The 18,184-nt window shown below is 55.6% G+C and overlaps 1 long non-coding RNA gene across 3 annotated transcripts; it reads right to left on the reverse strand.

Annotated features, from left to right (window-relative positions):
- Nucleotides 1-9,929: 9,929 nt before the first annotated feature.
- On the reverse strand, nt 9,930-17,817 carry LOC114115664 (uncharacterized). Of its 3 annotated transcripts, none has more exons than XR_009601389.1 (3): nt 16,956-17,817; nt 12,377-16,102; nt 9,930-10,076 (listed from the first exon to the last, which is right to left on the reverse strand). It is a non-coding gene; the product is annotated as an uncharacterized LOC114115664 (long non-coding RNA). The 3 variants fall into 3 exon arrangements; XR_009601390.1 differs by lacking the exon at nt 9,930-10,076 and having other exon boundaries at nt 12,253-12,612; nt 13,224-16,102; XR_003589982.3 differs by lacking the exon at nt 9,930-10,076 and having other exon boundaries at nt 12,253-16,102.
- Nucleotides 17,818-18,184: the final 367 nt, after the last annotated feature.

Consider the following 18,184-nt stretch of genomic DNA (forward strand, 5'->3'; position numbering starts at 1 on the left):
GAACTCGACAGGGTGGAGGCGAGAGGATTCGTTTTACCAGAAACACTCTTCCGTGTGGGGCCAGACGTGGACGGCTTTGGCGCTTTGCTAACAGTGAACTGTAGACGGGACAATGCAATCTTCCTCCCAAGTCATCCAGACGACTGACCAAACCGCTCTGATCACAGCTGGGATCTGGACCCAGGACATTAGCGAGAGGCGAGATGGCAGGGGTCGGGCGGGGGGGGGGGGCGGAGGGGGCAGCATGACCCCAGGAGCTGCTGAGGGAAGTTTTGATGGGAAATACTTTGGCCACCTGATGCAAAAAGCCAACTGACTGGAAAAGACCCTGATGCTGGGAAAGATTGAAGGCAGGAGGAGAAGGGGACGGTAGACGATGAGATAGCTGGATGGCATCACCGACTCAATGGACACGAGTTTGGGTAAACTCCGGGAGTTGGTGATGGAGGCCTGGCATGCTGCAGTCCATGGGGTCGCAAAGAGTCAGATACAACTTGGTGATTGAACAGCAACAACAACAAGGGCCCTGTATGAGAAGGTAGGGACGAACACTAGGGGAACTGGTGACTCCGCCTCTGCCCGTAGCGTGTTGAGACTTGAAAACCAGTTTACATCCAGCTAGGGAGATTGAGCCAGAGAGATTAAATCAGTTGCCCAAAAGCACAAAACTGTGAAGTGAAGGAATCCACATTTGAACCCAAATCTTCTTGATTCCTGCTTGTTCTACTTTCCATAAGACCTTTCAGGAGCAACCAGAGAATGTCCAAGGAATACTGGCAGTCCAGCTGGATAGAAAATAAAAGTGACTGCTGTGCCGTGCTTAGTCGCTCAGTTGTGTCCGACTCTTTGCGACCCATGGATGCAGGGAGGCACGCCAGGCCTCCCTGTCCATCAGCAGCTCCCGGAGTTTACTCAAACTCATGTCCATCGAGTCAATGATGCCACCCAACCATCTCATCCTCTGTTGTCCCCTTCTCCTCCTGCCTTCAATCTTTCCCAGCATCAGAGGCTTTTCCAATGAATCAAGCTCTTCCGGTGCCAAAGTATTGGAGCTTCGGCATCAGTCCTTCCAATGAATATTCAGGGTTGATTCCCTTTAGGATGGAGTGGTTTGATCTCCTTGCTGTCCAAGGGACTCTCAAGAGTTTTCTCCAGCACACAGTTTGAAAGCATCAATTCTTCGGCAGTCAGCCTTTTCAGGTTTGGAACCTGATGCACTCCCCTGCACGGGGAGGGGTAGGGAGGGCGACACGTGGGTTAGGATTGAAAGATGAGGAGGCAAGGGATGGAGGAGGCACTCCAGGGAAAGGCAGCGTTGAGGGAAAAGCAGGGGAGCAGCAGAGTAGCCTGAAGCTTTGCAGAAGCCTGGAGCCAGCAAGGCTGCAGGCAGGGAGGAAGTCACGCGCTGGGCCACAGGGCCAGGGTGACCCCCCCCCCCCCCGGACCCGGAGCTGGGAAATTACAGATGGCAGAGTAAAATAAATCTCTTTTTCATAACATCCTGCCAAACAGAGCTTGTTTCTAGTGCCTTTCTGGTTACAGTAAACATTGACGAGCCTTGAAACACTATTTTGTTTTAATTAATTTTAAAGGTAATATCAATGTCAATAAAAGCTACTTTAAGGATATGCTAATGAGCAATTAAATTCAGTTCCCCTTGAAAACTGAATTTCATAATGCTGACCTACATGTACTGTCAAGGGACTTGGTTGTCTGCTTTTATCCTGAACATGAAAACAAGTGTTTTAGAGCCTAGCTTTTTATGGTGAGGCTGCAGTGGGGAGAATGAAATAGCTTGCCCTGTCTCCCACCAGCCCCCCCACCAGTCCCGGGGGTCTCTTCCTCCGAGTCCTTTTCTCTGACAATCCTTTTCATCCTTTCATTCCCTAAACTGGTCAGTGTGCCTTTCTGCCAAGAAACAGATGCTCTTTTTGAAAACACTAGATTGACCTCAGCAGCTAGGATCCGAGTAGCAGTTGTTAGGAAAGGAGGTCACCTGCACCCCGGAGGGTGTGACAGCCCCAAGCAAGCAAGAACTGGGCCACACTGAAGTTCTGGGCTTTTCAGCCTCTGGAGCTTTTGGTTTTGGTCTTCAAAGTAAAGCGTGTTCTCTGAAGAGCGCTGGCAGTACAGAGAGTAACAAGGAGAGGGGGAATGAGCGCGTTTCCAGCCGCCCAAGGGCAGCCTCGGCTGCTAGCGGAATCGCTTCTCCTAGCGCTTTTCTCCTGTTTTTGTCTCTGAGGGAAGTTTGTGTTCGGTATAGGCTTCTCTGTCCCCAGCACAGGCCTTCAGTGGGTTAGAGGGACGGGCTGTGCTTATTTGGGAAAATCTGCAGGCCTTGCACGTCCGGTCCCCGCTTCTGACCAAACCTCCGTGTGAGGAGCAGGACAGGGGAGAGGGCCTCCTTCGGGGGCCACCCCGAGCACGTTCACGCCGTCACCACACGCAGGCCTGTGGTCTGCCACACACGTCCGCAGGGAGCTGGAGACACGTGCTGGCCGGGCCCCGAGCCCTCAGGGCCGAGCCCGCCGCCCTCGCCTCCCCTCGCCCCGGCTGTAACCACCTCTGCCTCTCCGCCCTCCCTCGCCGCGGCCCCAGCGTTCGGCTCCCGAGACAACTGCAGGATCCCCGCGGCGGGCTGCTGCCGAGGGTCCCTCCCGCGCCGCCCCCTGCCGCTGCCCCGTTTGTAACGCACCTTCATTCCCCTCCCTGCAAATCCCCGGGCTGATCGCCCGTGTGGTGGAAGAGAAGGGGCGCCCCTGGAGCTGCCTTGGAATTGGGGGTGAGAGTGCGAAGCTCAGACTGAAAGCAAAGCAGTGGTTTTCCCACGAGCTTCGCTCTGTTCCGTACTCCAAAACCTCCGTTTTTCCTATCAAGTACTATGGAGGGAGGGCCTCAGATTCTGTTCATCGAGGAGGTGAGGGTGCGGCCTTTGAGAGTCGAGAGAGGCGTGAGTTGATCTTTCTCCCAGACGGGCCACGGGCCGCCCTCCTGTGTCTCCCCGCGTGGGCGCGCCGCCCCGACCTCCCAGTCCTCTCCACGGGCCGGCCAAAGGCCGCTCCTGCGACGCCTGCCCACCCTCCGCCTCTGCCGCACGGAGCGAACCGCCCACCCCTGAAGCCCCACGGAGCGTGTCCGCAGCCCTGACGGGTCACCGCCTTGCACTGGTTCAGATCCCCGTCAGACTGGGGCGCGAGGGCAAGGCGCTCAGGGTCCCAGTCCACCTGGCTGTCCAGCGGGGCGCCGCACTAGCTGGAACGATGGACGCTTGTCTTCTGGGGCTCCCCTGGCGGCCCCGGGGTGGCTCCGAGCCCGCGCTTCCTTCCAGGGCACGGCCTCTGGCCCCGTCCTCAGCTGGGGAACTGAGAGCTCACTGCCACGCGGCCCGGCCCAGACACCCCGGCGTCCGTTTTCTCGCCGCTCTGAAGCTCAGCGTCCGAGGCCAGCGGGCCGGCAGGCCTGGGCCTGGGCGGGGGCTCCCCTCCTGGCTGGTGGCCTGCTTTCTGCGGCGTCCCTCATGCTGGAGACAGGCGGGAAGCCCTCTTCTTGTGAGGACGCTGATCCCGTCAGACCAGGGGCCCACGCTGCTGGTCGTTTCCCCGCAGCAGCGTCTCCGGCTTACGCATCGGGGGTGAGGCAGGGCACAACGTTCAGTCTGTGAAACGCAGTGAACGTCTCGCAGCATCTACTTGGCCGCGCTGGGCGTCAGCTGCCGCGCGGGGTCTTCGTGCGCCGTGTGGACGCCCCAGCAGCACAGTGCAGGCTCGGGGGCTGCAGCGCCTGGGCTCCGTTCTCCGTGGCCTGTGAGAGCTTAGATCCCTGAACCCATGTCCCCAGCATTGCAAAGCGGGTTTTCAACCACTGGGTCACCAGGGAAGTCCCCCTCAGGAAACATTTTTTAAACAAGTCATGAACCTAGGCCTCCTTCAGTTCCCCGTGACGAGGGGCAGGATTGGTCCCAGGGTCCAGTCCAGCGCAGGGGTACCAAGAGGCGGCTGCAGTTCCTGGGCGCCACCTTTGAAAGCCAGAGGCGCTGAGGGGCTCCAGCAATTTGCGACAGTGTCAATCCAAGCCGGTCTTGTTACCTGAGTCCTTTTCACCCCAAAGAAGTTCAAGGGACTTGGTCGGTGTCTCATTCATCTGATCTGTGCCTGGAACGTTGCTTACAAAATCATCTTCATCCATTCAGAAAGTGTTTATTGATCTGTGCTGGCCTGCAGACGGCCTCTGCCCAGTGTGGGGGGACCTGTACCCTCAGTGAGGCCCGCGCCTCCTGCCAGCTCGGGCGGAGCCTCTGACCCAGCCTGGTGGTCCAAGGGGGCAACCTGGGTAGAGGGGACCGCCGAGTGGCTTCCAAGGACGAGGAGGAGCTGGGCAAACGAGGGGCCTGGGAGGAGACGGCGAGCAGGAGGCCAGGGAGGCCAGGCCCTGCTGGGAGCTGCTAGCAACAACCGAGAGCTGTGCGTGTGTGCTGAGTGCTGCCCCCAGGTCCAGGGCTCCAGCAAAGCAGAACACAGGGGCCCTGCCCACGAGGAATTCACAGCAAAAGATCCGCGCAAAGTGCAGAAACACAGTCTGGGCGTTGTGTTCCAACCGACTTGGGTGGGGTTTGGTTCAGGTCAGTCGCTCAGTCATGTCCGACTCTTTGCTACCCCGTGGGGTGGACAGGCGCTCATAAAGTGGCAGTCTGATCTCCTTCTGAGCCCCAGCCCACTGCTTATAGGGACATTTCTTCCCTTCGGGGGCGTCTCCTTCCACAACAAGCCCACAACCCCAGCACCTTGCGGGTCCCTGGGAGCCGCGGTGACTCTGCAGTTCCGGAGAAAACCAGGGGAGCTGGAGCCCCAGGGGCTCGTGCCCGCTCTGTGGCCGGCAGGCAGCGCGTCGGGGCACGTGGGCATTTGGGGCAGGGCCCCTCCAAGGCAGACCGCGCCTCCAGCTTGCAGGGAAGGGCCGCCAGGGATGGGGGGCAGGCCCGCTCCACAGGGCCACCGTGGTCACAGTGGACCTCGGCCCCCAGAGCCCAGCCCCGTGAATGCAGACGGGCGCGTGTGAGCACACACCCAGGCAGGGGGCTCCTCATCCAAGGCCACGAGCACTCTGGGACCCCCACCCTCCGGACCCCTCATCTCCAGGACTGCCCTCCCCCGGTGAATGACACCCCATCGTGGGAACTGAGGGGGATGACAGGTGTAACCCGGGACTCTGTGTGAAGCTGGGAGTCCCCGTGGGGGTGCAGGGGGGCCGTGGAGATGGGGGCCCCCAGAGGCTCTTCCTCCCTCCCTGCTGCGCACCGTGCTCACTCAGCTTGGAGAGGGAAGCTCTGCATCCTGCGCCTTCTGAAATCGCTTGTGGGGGTAGGGGACCTCACAGATCGGGCCCTAGACTGGTTCTGCCCGAGCCGTGGGTCCCAGGAAAGACCACTCACTCCCTCTGGCCCCCAGTTCCCGTGACCGCAGATGCTGAGGGGCAGGAGCCAGTAAAGACCACACTGTCCTCCCCAAGCCTCGGCCCTCTGTTTCAGATGTTGCCGTCTCCTGGGTCACCACCTGCCTCGCCTTTCTGATACCTCGCCTCCCAGTTCCTTGGACCATCAGCTCTGACTTCTCGTCCGAGCCGAGGGTGGCGAGGAGGTCCGGAAGGCCGGGCGGCAGCTCCTGCCTGGGCTCTGGGGGAGGTCCGTCCTAATTAGGAGACAGGGAGCCTCTGGCAGGCCTGTCGACTGCAGAGAGTCCGCGGGTGCTGGGGTGTGTGGCTCAGCCCCGAGACCACGTCTGCTGTCACTGGGGAATCGCCCAGGTCAGTCGTCGGGGACAGCGGGCATGAGGGAGATCCCGGGAGGCGCCCATGCCCTCCTGATGGAGCCAGGCTGTCCTCACCAGAATCCCAGGAAGTGTGTGCGCTGGGGGTGTGCACCCGTCCTCCAGAGTCACGGAGGGTGAGCTGTCAGGGCCTGGTCCAGGAGAGCCCGGCGGCTGCGTCCTCTGCGTAATTGCACCAGTGACTCTGGCTTCACTAAGCAAGCCAGCATCTTCGTCTTCTACCCTTTGCCCTCAACAAGCCTGGGAGGAAGGTGGGGCCAGTGTGGACTTTACCACACAAAGGGCTTTTGCTTTAAGCAGCATGGAGCGTGGGAAGATGTCTGTTAAACCGGCTTGGTCAATTTCCAGTCCACTTGCCCATTTCCAGAGGGCAGAGGCCTTTTCCTGAACCTGGAAGTCATGCAAAAAGCTCTGGCAACTTGGCAAAGGTCCACAGCCTGCCTGGACAATTCAGATTTGCACTTCAGGGCAGAAGATAAAGACACCAGCTTCTGCCGTGAGAGACCACTCTCAGTTGAGACCTCTGCTCCGTCCTTGGTGGGGTCCCTGTAGTGACTGCACTGTGGAATAAATGCCCTCGGGTCCCCGGGCTCCAGGCTCTCTGGCCTCAGCCAGGCTGAGTTTCCTGAGACACAGCTTTCATCCAACCCTCTTCTACTCGGAAGCCTGAGTGGCTTCGGCCCCATCAGGCACCCTTGCGACTCCGGTGCACTCTCCTCTGACCGACCTCCACGTCTCCCGAGGCTTCCCTTGTGGCTCAGCTGGTAGAGAGCCACCTGCAATGCGGGAGGCCTGCGCCCCGGCTGCCAGGCAGGTTGGTAGCCGTCATCCTGCTCTCCTCATTCACTCCTGCCTCTGCCTGCCTGAAGTCCCCTGCCCCTGCCTGACTTGCTGTCCTTCAAGGTAGACTCTTCCTGAAGCTTTCCTGAGGACTTCTGTCCACCTGGATTTCATTTATTATCCATATGACTAACTTAACAATCAGTTTCATGTGGACACGTTCTAAAGATAATTTTGTTTAATTATTTAGCCAGTTTTGGCTGCAGTGGGGTCTTGCTGCTGCCCGAGGGCTTACCCTGGCTGCGGCTACGGGAGCTACTCCAGCCGCAGTGCGGGCTCGTCTCCCGGCGGCTCCTCTTGCTTCAGCGCCCAGGCTCAGGAGTTCTGGCACGCGGGCTTAGTGGCTCCACTGCATGTGGGATCTTCCAGGACCAGGGATCGAACCAATGTCCCCTACACTGCAAAGCAGGCTCAGCCACTGGACTGCCAGGGAAGCCTGGTGTGGACACACTCTTTACGATTACACTGCCCACAGGTCTAAGCCTCCCAGGTCCAGGAGTTTCTCAGCGACAGAAACTGCCTCTGTGTGTTCATATCCCTACTCCCCAATCGTGGTGCTTAGGATGGTACCAAGCTCACCGTACGAATTCAATAAACTCTTGCTAATGGTTCGATTTCCACACCGAGATGAAACGCTTTGGCTTCTGCTGGTCTTGCTGTTAGTGGTTCCTAATCTCCTCCACTATGAACACTGCCACGTGAAGTGAGTGATTGCTGAGTACCGTTAGGTCAAGACTCAGGATGAGAAAAGGCTTTTGCATGACCTACCTTTTGTTCCGCCTCTTGATGAAAGTGAAAGAGGAGAGTGAAAAAGTTGGCTTAACAGTCAACATCCAGAAAACTAAGATCAAGGCATCCGGTCCCATCACTTCATGGCAAATAGATGAGGAAGCAATGGAAACAGTGTCAGACTTTACTTTCTTGGGCTCCAAAATCACCGCAGATGGTGACTGCAGCCATGAAATTAAAAGACGCTTGCTCCTTGGAAGAAAAGTTATGACCAACCTAGACAGCATATTAAAAAGCAGAGACATTACTTTTCCAACAAATGTCTGTCTAGTCAAAGCTATGGTTTTTCCAGTAGTCATGTATGGATGTGAGAGTTGGACTATAAAGAAAGCTGAGCACCAAAGATTGATGCTTTTGAACTGTGGTGTTGGAGAAGACTCTTGAGAATCCCCTGGACTGGAAAGAGATCCAACCAGTCCATCCTAAAGGAGATCAGTCCTGAATATCCATTGGAACGGCTGACGCTGAGGCTGGAACTCCAATAGTTTGGCCACCTGATGCGAAGAGCTGACTCATTTGGAAAGACTCTTATGCTAGGAAAGACTGAAGATGGGAGGAAAAGGGGACAACAGAGGATGAGATGGTTGGGTGGCATCACCAACTCAATGGACATGAGTTTGAGTCAACTCTGGGATCTGGTGATGGACAGGGAGGTCTAGTATGCTGCGGTCCATGGGGTCGCAAAGAGTCAGACACGACTGAAGACTGAACTGAACTGAACTGAACCTTTTGTTCGTTCCAACAACTGCACACATTTGCGAATCAGCCACACCTACAAGTTCGGGAGAGCGAGTGGCCACTGGGTGCTGGGGGTGCTTGTGGCAGATACAGCGCAGGAGCTCCTGGCTGTGACTCTATAGCAGAGGCCCCACTGCTTCCTGGCACCCAGGCTGGGAACCTCTGGGGTATGCGTTCTACACAGTCCTTGCCAGTACCTAACCCAGGCACCTTCTCTGTGCTGCTGTGAAGCCCTGATTGCCTTTAAGGTATTTTGTAAAACAAATGGCTGGATACAACAGGCAAGAGGTTAGAGGAGTTCGTATTGTCATGATGATAACGTTAGTAACATGCGATTGAGCACTAATTGCTGGGTGCCTTTGGTCACTTCACTTTACCTACTGTGATGATTTAACCTTCACCGAATGCTGTGAACCAGCATCAGTCCCTCTAGGAGACTGTGAGTGGGGTTGTTTCGAAATGCGGAAAGAGGCCAAGCTTTGCGTTTGGGTAGATGGAATTTAAAGCAGCAACTGCCATAAACAGAATGTGCTCCCTCCGTGCGATGGAAGATTACTCGGCCATAAAAAGGAGGGGCACGCTGCGACAGGAGGGGCCTCGCAGCAGCAGGCTGAGCGACACGAGCCAGAAGCGAAGGCCGCAGCGCGCACTCCCGCTCACACGGGGTGGCCAGGGGAGGCGCGCCTGCAGAGATAGGGCGCGGGCCAGTGTTGGCCGGGTGCTGCACGGAGGCGACGGGAGTGCTTCTTGGTTGCTGTTGGAGTATAGCTGGTTTACGACGCTGGGTTAGTTTCAAGCGCACAGCAGTGATTTGGTTACACACATACCTACTCTTTCTCAGATCCTTTTCCAGGAGAGGTCATTTCAAGCCGTTGGGTAGAGTTGCCTACGCTAGACACGAGGTCCTTGGTGTTTACTTGTCCTAATTTTAGCAGTGGGTTTGTGGAGTGCTTCTTAATATCCACGTTTCCATCTGGAGTGATGACGAGTTCTGGAACTGGACAGTGCTGGTGGCCGTGGGACGCTGTGCGTATGCTTAATGGCACTGAAGTTTCAAACTTTCAGAAGGCAAAGTTCATGTTATGAGTATGTTGTTGTTTAGCCACTGAGTCATTTCTGACTCTCTGCAACCCTAGGGACTGTATGTAGCCAGGATCCTCTGTCCATGGAACTTCCCATGATGAACACTGGAGTGGGCGGCCATTTCCTTCTCCAGGGGATCTTCCCAGCCCAGGGATTGAACCCACGTCTCCTGCACGGGCAGGTGGATTCTTTACTGCTGAGCCACCTTCACTACAATTTAAAAAAATAGCAACAACAGCCCATGACCAGGATCCCAGACACGGGGGTGACCATTTGGAAAGAGCAGTTTGGAAGCTTGCAGACACAGTTGAGAGCGCTTTGGAATTTCTTCAGGCTGGTAGTGAGAGCTCAAGCCGTGATCTCAGGGGACTGGGCTGTCATCTGGGCGTGATATAAAGGATGTGTAACTTTGTGAAAGCACCCACCACAAGTTGCAGTGAATGAAACCCACTCACTCTGAGCCTCCATCGCTGGTCACCTCTCGTCTCACAAAACTCAAGTCACCCTCCCCCCTCCCCTCCCCTCCCCCCCCCCCCCTCCCCTCCCCCCCCCCTCCCCCTCCCCTCCCTCCCCCCCCCCCCCCCCCCCCCCCCCCCCCCCCCCCCTCCCCTTCCCTCTCCCCTCTCCCCCTCCCCCTCCCCTCCCCGATGGCCCCACGAGATTCCCTTAGGAATGACCTTGGCCCTGACAGCGCCCTGTACATGTGCTCACTCTTCTCGGCAGCCACGAGCAGATGTCACTCCTTGGTGGTCCTGCCTTCCTAAGCAATCCATCCACTGCTGCCCAGGTGGGAAATGCTGTTTCCTGCGGGGAGAGGAGGAGGTGGGGTGCTTCTCAAGGTCATGTGGGCTGAGCACGCCTAGCCTCCCCTCCCTGGGACAAGGCAAGAGTGGGCTCGCAGCCCCTCTCTCTGCATGAAGATAATGGACTGTTAGACACACTCCGCACTCTTTCTTTCTCCAGGGAGTATCTTTCTTTTCCTAATGAAATCAAGCCTCTCATCAAAAATACACAAGGTTCAATCAATTTCTTTTGTCGATTTCAAAAGAGAGACTTTATTCAGTTCAGAAATATGGCAGCAGCTGGGGAATAAAGGCAAAGAACAAAGCCTGGCAATTATTCGTAGAGTGGGAAGGGCGGGTGTGGAGATGGCAGAAACTGAGAGCTGAAGGGACCGGGGCGGGCTGGGGGGAGGAAACAAATGCGCCCGGATATTTCCTCACATGCTGGGCCCTTTCCTTTCTGGATCTCATCAGTGGGACCCCCACCCCATTTATTCACACTGCCCTCCCCAGCCTCTCATCTGGGCCCGTGTTTCCCCCAGACATATCCTCTTCTCTTTTTTTGTTAATATTTGCCTATTCATTTTTCATTTGTCTGGACTGGATCTTCAGTGTGTTATGCAGGATCCAGTTCCCTGACCAGGGGTCGAACCTGGGCCCCCTGAGGTGGGGTGTAGACTCTTATCTTCACAACCTAGAACAGTCACTGCCTCTGCAGCCCAAACCTCGGGTCCCAGTGGCCCACGGAGGCAGGATCCGGTTCTGCCTCCCAAACTAAAGTCCTGCTGCCCTGAGACCCTGACCTGAGCCACTGTGTCCACAGGCACGGCTGTCCTGCTCCACTCAGGCCCGCCCCACAGGAGCCTCGCCTGTGCCATCCGGAGAGAATGTCGTAACTCGGAGACAGGATGGGGATTCAGATGCTCGATATGCTGGTGCGTGCTAAGTTGCCTCAGTCGTGTCCAACTCTTTGTGCCCCTATAGACTGTAGCTGCCAGGCTCCTCTGTCCAATCCAGGCAAGAACACTGGAGTGGGCTGCCTTTTCCTCCTCCGGGGGGCCTTCCTGGTCCCAGATCAAACCTGGCAGGTGGGTTCTTTACCAGCAGTGCTGCCTGGGAGGCCTGTGTTCTCTCTACGCACCTACGAATATAATCCGTTACCGCCTGGTGATAGGCGGGAGGCAGCACACTGGGAGACGGTGAGGTCTTCACCACGCCTTCCAGCTAAACTGCACGAGGGGCCCGCGGAAGCAGTGCAGCGGCGCATTGTTGGAACCTGAAGCGCGAGCCCCTCGTTCCCGTGCCCTGGGACCGCCAGTCAGCGTCCAGGCTGTGCTCCCGCAGTGGGGCTTTCTCAGAAGTGCCTGGGGACTGAGCACAGCCCCGCTGGGAATGCTCTCTGCCCTCGGAAAGCTCTGGGTCTCCACCCTGAGGGCTCTGCTGGGGTGGGCACTCCCTCTGGCTGTCTCTGAATTCTTCAGCCACAGGATCACAGCTCACAGCTTCAGCCTGGGGCCGCCTCTGATGACAGCTCCGCTTACCGGGTAGACTTTGCCTCCTTGCTCCTTCTGGGAAACCAGCTGGCCCACTGGGAAGGGAAGGGCCTGGAGAATCCCAGGGACAGAGGAGCCTGGTGGGCTTCCGTCTATGGGGGTCGCGCAGAGTCAGACACAACTGATTCGAGTTAGCAGCAGCAGCAGCAGCAATGGTCAAGTAACTATTTTACTGAGCTCATCCTCCGGAAATTGGATACATTTCTGGACTGGCACAGAGCATGCTGCCCATGAAACAATCTGAGATTAACTCACAATTTCTGGTCTCATGTGTTAACCTAAAAAAGAAACAGCCTCACACCTGTAGATGTCTTCATCATAAAACAATTAGGAAGGGATGAAGTTTGACTATGTACCACCTTTGTCCTTGATGTAATTTGTTTAATTGTAAGCATATGTAATTTTATTTTTTGAAGATTATAGCTGTACACTATTTAGACGTATAGAACAAAATACACTTACCAGAGGACAGTTGCTCTACCGTAGTGTGCCAGCCTCTGCCACACATCAACACAATCAGCCTCAGGTATACAGACGCCCCTCGCTCCGGAATCCCCCCTCCCAGTGTTCACTGCAGCACGCTTTACAATAGCTAGGACGCGGAAGCAACCTCGACGTCCGCCGACAGATGGATGGATACAGAAATAGTGGGACGTATATATAATTTACTTTTAATAATGGCGGCGTTTAGCCACTGGCACACAAAATCCCTGAAAACCGATCAGTCAGTTCCTGTAAGCTTGAACGAGCCAGCTCCAGCCTGTCTTACCCTGACTATGCCTGTCCTCTTGCTGAAAAGACGTAATTACTTGGAAGGCAGCTTGGACATTCTCCAGGGCGGGGAGAGCACCCAGCTTGTGGTCGTCGGACGGCCCATGTGGCCCGGCGGCCCCGGGCACTCGGTGTGCTCAGGATGAGCTCGCTGATGGACAGCAGAGAGCCATCTCTGTAACCACAGCAGCGATTCAAGAATGTTGGCAAATAACAGGTTTCTGAAAATACTGGCTGTTTGGGATCAGAGAAAACGGAATAAGACAAAATTTAATGCAAACAGGTTTTTGGCTTATTCATCTTGTCAAGTTTAATAAAAGTAAAAGTTGTCTGTTCTATCGTGGGCCCCAAACAAGTGCCTTCTGCATGTGGGGTGTCACGAGGAGAATGAGAGAAAATGGGGAGTAGGGGGCGTCCCTGGTGGTCCAGTGGCCAAGAATCCACCTTCCAATGCAGGGGACACGGGTTCGATCCCTGATTGGGGAACTAAGAGCCCACATGCCGCAGAGAACCAAGTCTAGAGAGCCCGCACACAGCGGCCAAGGTGAGCGCAGCCCCCAGCAGGGCATTACTGCCTCCTCACCCCAGAAGAGAAAAACAGCTGAGGAGGGAGGCGACGGGGTGGGGCTCAGTATTTCGAGATCTACTTTAACACACGTTCTTCCCTGATAAGCGTAAGACTCTACCGGCGTTTGGGCTGTGTGGGCCGGGGTCTCACTGCTGCTTTCTGCCCTCTTCTCCCGGGGGCTCAGGCCGCGGAGACAAGCCCAGGGCGCCGCGCAGCCCACCGGCCTCGGGCGCAGCGGCGACCTGCCCTCCTCTCTGAAGGGGCTCGGGCTCCTCACCTTCGCCTGGAAAGGAGACGGTCTAGAAGTCTCTTCTCAGCTCTAGCATTATATCAGCCCGAGTTCATTCCCCACTTGACCTAGATTTTAAAGATACTGTACTTAAAATATTACAGAATGTGAAAGTGATCAGTTATCTCCTCCACTTGGAAATGTCATCCCTGGGAGTCATTGGTGGGTGTTTGGGGTTATTTTGGTGCCTGGATTTTCAGAAGAGGAGGAAGAGAGGGTGGAGAGATTACCGATTCAGTCACCTTCTCCGACTCCTGAGGCCCAGTCTCTGCTTGTCTTGGGTGTCTGATGTGTTGTGGAAGTGTGTCAGAAAGCTGATAAAAACATAGCTGCCACTTGCCTTTCCCGAGGGCCTCCTTGGAGCCTTGGACTTGACGTGATTTCTCTCCTGTTTTCAAAACAAGCTCTCAGTGTGTGCAGCACAGTTCCCACTTTACACGCGAGCAGTGGCGTAACCTGCCCAGGCTTCCGCAGCCGGATGGGGCCAGGATTTAACGCAAAGGCTTAACACCCACGCCTGTCCTCTTCCACTAGCGTGTGCGTGCGCTCAGTCCTGTCCGACTCTGCGGCCCTAGGGACCGTAGGCTCCTGCGTCCTTGGGATGCTCCAGGCAAGAACACGACTGGGTCGCCACTTCCTTCTCCAGGGGAATCTTCCCGACCCAGGGTTCGAACCCACGTCTGAGTCTCCCGCATTGCCAGGTGGCTTCTTTACCGCTGAGCCACGGGGAAGCCCAGCGGGCACAAAGTGTGGCGCTGATGCCAGCAGTCTCCGCATCAGCTGGCAGCTCAGAAATGCAAGCTCCCTGGGCCTAGGGAATCAGAAGCTCTGGAGGTGGGCCCAGTAACCTGTGGGTTTTTAAAATATTGTTTAACTGTTTATTTGGCTGGCTCGGTCTTAGCTGCAGGACACAGGATCCTCAACTGCAGCACTTGGGAGCTGGTTCCCTGACCAGGGATCGAACCCGGGTCCCCTGAACAGGGAATGTGGAGTCCTGACCACTGGGCCACCAGGGAAGTCCCCAGCCATCTAGTTCAAAGCCCTCGCAGAGGTTCCGACGCACACTCACATTTGAGAACCTCGTTAAATGTTAGGCTGCCTCTTGGCAGTAGCTTGGTCAGCTGTCACCCTGGGATCCCCCGAAAGTCAGTGCTTCTGATGTTCATATCACATGTCACAATGACACAACATTTCCACCAGGATGTTGAAAACCACCCACCCTCTGGCAAGGCAGTAACACCCTAAGACCTTAGGGAGGTTCCAAACGCCACGCGAATCGTAAAGTTGGCCCCTTGAAGCACTCTTGAATCAAGCCAGAATAGACCTCTTCTCTGCGCCCGAGCTCCTGGTCTGAAGGTGCACAGACACCCCCAGCCTTCCCTGCCGTGGAGGAAGAGCCACCCTGTTCCTGCACCCGCTGCTCCGTGCTGTCCCCCACAGACGACTTCTGCAGAAAATCCTGACACCATGCAGCCTGGCTTCATCTCAGATTCCTGGCCTCAGACTGCAGAAGGGCTCACACCGCGCCCAGCACACTCCCCGCCTCCCTTGAGCTGCTCCCCTCATCCTCTGCCCCCCCAGATGCACACACCTTCCTACGGCTGCTTGGGCAGCAGGCCTCTGTCTGCTCCGAACGCTGGAGCATCTCTACTCCTTTCCAAGGCAAACCCTGCAGCTTGTGATCTGGATCCTATTCCTTTTATGTTTGTCCCAGAAAAATCACATCTACTGTTTCTCTCTGTCTCTCTCCTTCATCCAAGAGGAGATTTTCACCCTCCTGGATCCATGCCATCAACCTATATATATCTATATATGCATATGTATATACAGAAATATATATACACACGCATGCATACATAATGAGTTTAACTTCCGTATGTATGTATGTGTGTGTTTGCATATGAATGTCTATTTATACAAACATTAATATGGGACTTCCCAGGTGGTAAGGAATCCACCTGCCAGTGCGAGAGACTTAGGAGGTGTGAGTTCGATCCCTGGGTCGGGAAGATCCCTGGAGGAGGGCATGGCAGTGCACCCCAGGATTCCTGCCTAGAGAATTCTGTGGACAGAGGAGACTAGTGGGCTATGGTCCATAGGGTCACAGAGTCAGACATGACTGAAGTGACTTAGCGTTCACGAACACATACATTATAGATACAGCTATATCCCATATATATAGATATGAGTTTTAAAGCAGCAAGCGTCTCCCTGGCCCTGCCCACCACCTGCAGCCCCCGCCCCACTGTAGCTATCACCCGCCTCCCCTCCCAGTATCTCCTCTAATTACTTCAACGCCCTCTGCCCCCACCACTCTCAGAGCAGGAGTTCCCAGCCAGGAGCACGTTTGGAAACCTTTTTGGTCGTCACTACCCAGGGGAGGGGGCGTCTAGCAGATGGGGGCCGAGGCTGCTCCAGAACATTCTGCGGGGCCTGGGGCAGCCCCCTGCAACACAGAACTGTGTAGCCACGGCGTCCGTGTGCAGCACTTGAGAAACCTGCTTGAGGCCTCTTCTTGTCAAAGTCGCCAAGGGCTCCCGTGATGCCGCGTGTGAGAGACTGTCTTGCAGGCCGATCACACGGGGTCCTCTGGGCTCCCAGACTCCTCTCGCTCTTGCTTTGCCCCTGTGCTGTGGGCCACTAACGCCCGAGCCTCGCTTTCTGACTCAGTCCTGGCCTTTCTTCACCCAGCAGCTCAGATCATGGCCAAGCTGACTCTGGAGTCTTGTCTAACAGGAGTGCCAGCTCTCAGCCTTCCAACTAGGTCCACGGTAACAATTTCTTTTGTATTCTTTGGCAGCCTCAGTTTCTTCTTCAGTCAAATGGGGCTGATAAAAATAGCACTTTCTTGCTCAGAGTTGTAATAGCTAAATGAGGAAATCCAAATACATGCACAACAGAGAGTTTAATTCATGTTAGCTATTACTATTTTTACTTATGACTCTAAGCCATAAAAATTGCTTTTTTTAAACTTTTTATCAGAGAGCTTAAAAACAGATACTGAGGACTTACCAGATCAAATTGAGACTGGTGTTCAGTTCAGTCAAATTAAAACAAAGCAAACAAACAAAAGACCACAATCTGAGGATGAACCGTGAGACAGGCACCATACCAAGACCGGGGATTTATTTATCCTTTCTTAAAAATTTAGATATAACTGACATATAAGATTATTTTAGTTTCAAGTGTACAGTGTAATGTTTCAATATTCAAGTTTCTATTCTGAAGTGTATTTTAAATTATAATTAAAATTTTAAAATGGTAATATCAATATGTAAAGCTTTCATTCAGGTTGATAGATTTTTTTTTGTCCAGGCTGTGATGAAGCATCTCTTTCCATTTCTTTTAACAAAGGAAAGCTCCATTTATCTAAATAAGACTTGCAAGAAGAACTATTTTGTTTCAGTTTGTTTAACAGCTTATTGAACATATAATTCACTCATTTAATGGCTGGGTGTCTTTTTAAAATAGTTACAGATATCAACTGCTTATCTTAATGAATCTAGATTCTCTTGAGTTTGTGGAATCACAGAAAATGCAAATATAAAGTGAAATAAAGATACTGCAAGGTGCCATCTGATGCCCACAAGTATCCATAATACCAGTTTTCAAATTTTTATGTTCAAGCCAAACAAATATTTCCTCTGACTGCCTTTCTCAGTAATTATATAAATTTGAATGTATATGATTGTTTCATCCTAAATAGAAAACTTCATTTACCTGCTTTATACAGTGAGGATGTACATGAGTTAGGCTGGAGTGATTCAATTGTACCAATGTGAGTCGAGAATGTGCCACACACCAGGCTCTGGAACTTGGCCACGGACAAACAGACATCAGGCCCTGCTCTTATGAAGCTTAGATTCTAGCGCAATAACTGGAGAGAAATACACTGAGTGGAACATCAGATGGCGACGGAAGTGAGAGCGTTAGCCGCTTCGTCCTCAGTGGTGTCCGACTCTTTGTGACCCCACGGACTGCAGCCTGCCAGGTTCGTCCGTCCATGGGATTCTCCAGGCAAGAATACTCGAGTGGGTTGCCATTTCCTCCTTCAGGGGATCTTCCTGACCCAGGGATCAGACCCAGGTCTCCCGCTCTGCAGGCAGAGGCTTTATCACCCGAACCACCTGCTGTGAAAGAGCCAGGCAGACGGAGAGGAGCTGGAGGCCAGCCGAGGGAGACGGGAGCAGGCCGCGAGGCGAGCGCGGAAAGTGCAGGGTCGATTTTAAAATTTCACCTCTGTGTGAAGTTTTGGTATTTCGCTCATCGTGGATGTTTTCGCACCATTTTTTCTATTTTTGAGAGAATCAGTACTTAGCTCCTGAGTCGCCTGGTGCCCTTTTACAGCTGGCGTTGGTCCCGCCCGGGTTTCAGCCCCGGAAGCGGGGCCCGTGTAAATGGGGTCACGGTCACGGAGGGGGGCTCTGGGCGCGGGCCAGGGCCTCGGAATTTCCTCCGTGGTCTGCGGAACGGCCACTGCAGGGTCTGGGTCAAACAGGGGCTGTGCCCGAAGCACCACCTGCGGCGGTGGGCGCGGAGGCGTGTGCAGCGCGGGGGCGCGGAGCCTCAGGGCCGCGGGGCTGCGCGGCGAGGCTGGGGCGGCGCGCGGGGCGGGGCGCGGGGCGGGGCGGGGCGGGGCGGGGCGCGGGGCGGGGGGGGCGGGCAGCGGGGGCGGGCAGCGGGGGCGGGAGCCGGGGCCGCGGGGCGGGGGCGGGGCGGGCAGCGGGGGCGGGGCGGGGCGGGGCGGGGCGGGGCGGGGCAGCGGGGCGGGGCGGGGCGCGGGCGGGGCGGGGAGGGGCGGGGCGCGGGGCGGGGCGCGGGCGGGGCGCGGGCGGGGCACGGGGCGGGCAGCGGGGGCGGGGCGGGGCGGGGCGGGCAGCGGGGGCGGGGCGGGGCGGGCAGCGGGGGCGGGGCGGGCAGCGGGGGCGGGGCGGGGCGGGGCGGGCAGC

Source organism: Ovis aries, chromosome 7 (assembly GCF_016772045.2).
Source record: "Ovis aries strain OAR_USU_Benz2616 breed Rambouillet chromosome 7, ARS-UI_Ramb_v3.0, whole genome shotgun sequence".
NCBI lineage: Eukaryota > Metazoa > Chordata > Mammalia > Artiodactyla > Bovidae > Ovis > Ovis aries.